The 5788-nt window shown below is 38.3% G+C and overlaps 1 pseudogene; it reads right to left on the bottom strand.

The window, feature by feature from the left end:
- Positions 1-4435: 4435 nt before the first annotated feature.
- Positions 4436-5304, bottom strand: LOC131276939 (proteasome subunit alpha type-3 pseudogene; annotated as a pseudogene).
- Between the last annotated feature and the right edge of the window lie 484 nt (positions 5305-5788).

The following is a 5788-nucleotide window of genomic DNA, read 5'->3' as shown; positions in this document are numbered from 1 at the left end:
TCTGTAATTTTCTTTTCTTGTATATTTATCTGACTTTGGTATTAGAGTGATGTTGGCTTCATAAAATGTGTTGGGTAATTGTTTCCCTCCTTTTCAATGTTTAGTGAAATTTAAGCAGAATTGGAATTAATTCTTCTCAAATAGATGGTTCAATTCACCTGTAAAGCATCTGGTCTTGGACTTTTCTTTGATGGAAGAATTTTGATAACATTTGATTCAATCTGTTTATTTTTGATTGGTTTGTTGTGTTCCTGTGTTTCTTGTAGAGTCAATGTATGTTGTCTGTGCATTTCTAGGAATTGTTCATTGCATCTAGGTTGTCTAATTTCTTGGCATACAGTTTCTCATAATATCTATTCGTGGTCTTTCTTATAACTGTGGGGTCAGTCTATGCCCCCCCCTTCATTCCTGATTTTATTTACATCTTCTCTCTTTTTTTCTTTGTTAGTATAGATAAGGGTTTGTCAATTTTATTGATCTTCTCAAAGAGCCAGCTTTTGATTTTGTTAAATTTTTCCTATTATCTTTTTTTCTCTATTTATTTTTGCTCTAATCTGTATTTTTTTAACTCTCATTTGATTTGGGATTGGTTTCCTGTACTTTTTCTAGTTTCTCCATGTGTTCATTTTGATTTTAAACTTTTCTTCTTTTTTAATGAGTTGTTTCAAGTCCTGCATGTCATCTGGAGATTTGCTTTGTTCCTTTGCTTTAGTCATATCTTCCTTTTTCTTAGTATTGCTTGTAATGTTTTGCTGATGATTAGGAATCTGATTATGAGGCTGAGTTTACTCTGATGTTCAGTTTCTCTCTTGCCAAGAGATTTACTGTTAAGTAGCTGTGTGCTCCCACTGTTCTTTGATTCTTGGTTCAAATTCTTCTAGATATTTAGGACTACCCCTGTTTAACTGCTCAAACCAGGGCTAAGGACTCAGTAATGGGGTGAAAGTCAGTTGCCAAGGGCCTTGGCGGGCGGCTTGTAAAAGCAGGTGATTGCCTCCTTTGTGTTTTTAGTGTTATTTTTTCCCTCATTTTCATGCACTTTTCTGGTCTTTCAGCAGATGGCGCTCTTTGGCAGACCTTTTAGTTTAGACCCCAGATGCTAGGGTGAATGCGTTCATTGAATCCCCCAGGGCTGACGTTGCAGAAACAACGTTCTCAGGGTATATGTGAATGTGGTTAATAGGGGAACCTCTAGTTCATATGTAAAATATTAGAATAAAACTTAAACGATAAAATGTAGGACTGTATGACACAGTGAATGAATCCTATTTGTAAATGATGGAATATAGTTAATATTATAATTATTAAAATGTTCTTTCAGGAATTATAACAAATATACTGCACTAATGCAAGATGTTAATAGTAGGATGAGAGAAGGAAACTGTATTTTATATATTTTACATATGGTAGTTCCATAAACCTACTTTTCTAACAAAAGTTATTAATAAAAATATCATGATAGAAAAGAATTCAATGTAACTGTAATTACAATCAATATAAACAACCTAAACTTTGCAGTCAAAGATAATGATTATCAAATTGAATTAAACAAAATGCACAGTATTCCATTCACTAGAGACTTACCTAAAGCAAAAGAAGGTTGAAGATAAAAGAATGGAAAACCAGAACAGTCAAATACACATCATTAAAGCACTTGCCTCCCAAGAGCCAGAGAGCAGCTCTCTCCTTAAAAAAGAGAGAAATAAAGAAAAATCCTAAGATAAGGTGATCCCTGACTCTTTAGGGGCAGAAGGATTCATAAAGTTTAGGGTGCCTCTTGTTGGGGAAACCAGAGTAGCAATGAGCTACTGAACTTTGTGTCTTAAACTCCACTGGGCTCTTTCAGGTCTCTTCAAATGCCTCCTTCACTTTCTGCACAACTGCATTAGCAGCAACTGATTTCTAAAAAATATAAGTAAATGAAAACAAAACAAGGAAAATATTGCCATAGAGTATCCATCCCTAGATACATCCCCCCACACACATTCACAGGCATCTAGTCAGTTAAGAAATTTAATGCCTATTTTCTTTCTTTTGAGAAAAAAAGGAAATTAGTTTCCAAGACTATCAATTAATAGCATCCTTTTATTTTCTGTAAGGATGATTTTGCATTCCTTGAAGTTTGTACATTAATTTTACTAATTTAAATATGAGGTTTTGAGAAGGAACAAAGGACATTGAGTCTCATAATGGAGTCTGTGTCTTAAACAAGTTTGGGGTTACATATTTATGCTTACAAAATTACCTATACACCTATAAAAGAAGATTCTTCATTTTATGAGGTATGATAGTGTTTTAATTCATACTTTGAATTGCAAAAATTCTGTTTATAAACAACTTGCCAAGACCCCAGAAACTGCATAAAACAAGGCATACCTGTATTCCTGTCTTGAGGCTGTCCAACTCTCAGCTTTAAGAATCCTTAATTAGACCGTTCCCTGCACTGAACTGGACCTACCAGCTGTCAGATTGCAGAGCCAGCTCTAACAGGAAGTTACACACCATGGACGACTGCTTTAGGGGCCAGCGACCTCCCAGCACTTGAACAGCTCAGTGGGTCCCAGCAGCGAGGCCAGGCAGAGCTCCACTCCACTGAGACAGACGGAGTTTCTGTGTGTGCTGAACGCCACTGCTTCACGTCCCACAGGATGCTTACTTATTCCTAAACAGCTCTGCAGAAGTTTTAAGAAGAGAGCACCACTCATCTATGAGTAAAAATACCCTTAAAACAAAAGTCTCTGCTTGGCATAGTATTTATTTCTAAACCCCAGCCAGTGTCCTACTTAGTCAATCAAAATTCTACACAATAAAATTTCAGGGCAACCAAGGCATTTGGAAGTTCCCTTGGAGTTTACAACCATATTTGGCCGCATGTATTCACTATATAGGAACTGAAGCTTAAAACATAGCATAATATGAAAAACATAGGTGCTTTTAAGGGGGACAATGGCTTGCTTAACTCACTGGTTCAGCAGAGGGAATTCAGTCTTCAAAGAATGTTTTGAAATTCTCAAATTTGAAATAATTTTTTCTGATTCACCTTTTATTTAATTAGAGAAAAGAGAGGGAAGTAATGTTTATTGAACAACCCCTATTTGCCAAGGACTGTTAGCCACTTAACATTCATTTCTACATTTAATAAATGTCCCCAACCTTATGAAGGAGGTATTAGTCTCATTTTCCAAATGAAGAAACTGAGGCTCAGAAGGTTTAAGTGATTTCTCTGAGGTGACAGGGCTTATTATAGACCTGGGATTAAAACCCTTTCCTCCGATTACTACCAGTCACTAACTGGTGATGCAACTAGAAAGAGACCTTGAATAAAAGGGTCAACTCAGACCAGCAGAATATCTCAGCCTACATAGTGGATCAAGTGTTAAAAACTGCTTTTTGACCTTGAGTAAACGGGGGAAATGGCAAAGACAAATGAGTTTATATGGCTAAGAGTCTTCCAAAAAGAGTTGGCAGGTCATCAGAGGGGTCACGCTTACGCACGCCTCAGCAGGAGCCCAGAGAGAACCAAAGTAGATACAACCCTGGGTGCTGGTTTTCCTGAAGGCTATGGAGATCCACAGGGTATATTGTCATGGCAGATGGACTTGGAGTTCTGTGCCATGTTGGAGGGCCCTACTTTGGAATTTGTGCTTCTGAGTGGGATGGAGTTGAACTCAGATGTGACCTTCCTACACCACCTCTTGTCACTTTTACTGAACCTGTGGTTGGTGCTAGGGATGGTGCATACTCAGGGGACTTGAATCTCTGGACTGCCCATGTGCCAGCTGGGCCCTGAGCCTCAGCAGAGTGGCATCTCCTACTCTCTGGTTCATTGGACTTACCCAGGTCAGCTAACAGGGTGGTGAAGATGGTCAAACACCACACCAGGGAATCAAGAGTGCCAACAACCGCAGGCAGAGGAATTGCCTCCATCATCCATGTGGAATCTAAGCCCCCTCTTTTTTTTTTTTTTTTAACATACATTCTGATTTATTTTTTACATTAGTGCAGTCTGGGTACTTTTAACTTTACAGATTAATTTAAAAAGTGACAGAATAGATTCTTTAATTCTTAAATCCACTCCTCCTTATGACAATAAAGGAAAAGAGAAATATTCTTGACTCACATGTTATAGGATCTGTTTTTCTAAATTACACCTAAAGTTTAATAGAGGAGGATAACCAACAATCATTTAAATACAAAACTGGGCAACAACAGCCCAGCAGGTTATTTTTAGCTTCTACATTAGTGGACTGGGGTTTTAAATTCGTATGATCCAACAGCCTCTAAGGAATGTTTAAGCAGGCATTTTAATTCTGAGTACTGGGTTTTCAATTGTGCACACTAATTTTGTTAAGCAGATATTAAGCAAACATCAATGATTATAAGACAAAAATTTAATGAAAATTTGTTACTGGGTATATAATAATCCATTGTGCTAAATAGTTTACATGGGACTATATAGAAATTTAAAACAGAAGCAGATGTAAATGCTACATATTATTATCATCAGATTCATCTTCTTCCTTCAGAGATTCCTTAGCATATTTCTCTGCTTCTTCCCTTATATCTTTTGGAACAATTTCATGTCTTCCTTTAGTTAATTCACTAACCCAGCTGAGCTCTAGTTCAAATGCTTTATCTTTAACTTCATCACGGCCTGTGTAAACTATTTTTGCAACTTCTTTAACAACATCATGACAGGTCATTTCTTTCATCTGAAGCTTTTCAATTTCTGTCTTTGCAGCTTGCCTGGCTTTACCAATGGCACAGCCCCAATAACCATATGAAACACCCGATGGATCAACCATGTAGAGTTGTGCACCATCATTCACACTGTAAGACACTGACATGAAACTGCATCCAAAAGGTCTAACAGCACTGTACAGTGTATAGGCATGAACATACATGGCCACTCTGTCTGCAAGATGTTTGAGTGGAATGTTATAGCCAAAGTTAGATCTAAAGTTGGAAGCTTCTTCTCTTGCTATATCTGCTAAAAAACGAGCATCTGCCAACAAACCTGCCACTGCCATTCCAACATGCCAATCAACATTAAAAAGCCCTTTGTTGGAACCTTCTTCATAAAGTTTAGAAAGGACTAATTTTTCTACTCCGAAGACAACATCATCTTTACATCTGATTCCAATAGCTGTACTACTATTTTCCACAGCCTTCATAGCATATTCAACTTGAAAAACTCTCCCATCAGGAGAGAATGTAGAGGCCGACAAGTCATACCCAGTGCCGATGGAGCTCATTGTGTTAAAACCACTGGGCTGTGTAGGGACTCCAGGCCCAAAACGCTTCCACTACCCTAAGCCCCCTCCTGATCTAGAGGTGGAGGGGACATCACCATCCCAGGGACCGCAGAATGGAGGAATAAAATATGGACTAGAGTGGACTTACTGATATTCTACTATAAAACTATTGTGACTACTAATAGAAGACATTTTAGCATTGAGGTGGAGAAAGTAGCCACAGTAGTTGCTGAGGGCAGGGAGGTGTAGAAGAGCTGTGATGTGGGGGCATTTTTGGGATTTTGAGTTGCCTTAATGATATTGCAGGGTCAGATGCTGGACCTTATATATCCTGCCATAACCCACTGAATGTACTGGGGGAGAGTGTGAACTACAGGGTAAACTATCATCTGTGTAGTGCAGCAGTGCCCCCAAAATGTGTTCACTGAGTGAGATGAGGGTGCTGCAATGATCAGGGGGGTTGTTGGTGTGGAAGGAGTGGGGTGGAGGGGTATACAGGAACCTCTTATATTTTTTAATGTAACATTTTTTTT

Source organism: Dasypus novemcinctus, chromosome 30, assembly GCF_030445035.2.
Source record: "Dasypus novemcinctus isolate mDasNov1 chromosome 30, mDasNov1.1.hap2, whole genome shotgun sequence".
NCBI classification, from domain to species: domain Eukaryota; kingdom Metazoa; phylum Chordata; class Mammalia; order Cingulata; family Dasypodidae; genus Dasypus; species Dasypus novemcinctus.
The sequence above is the reverse complement of the archived record's forward strand: the minus strand, read 5'-3'. Positions and strand labels throughout refer to the sequence as shown.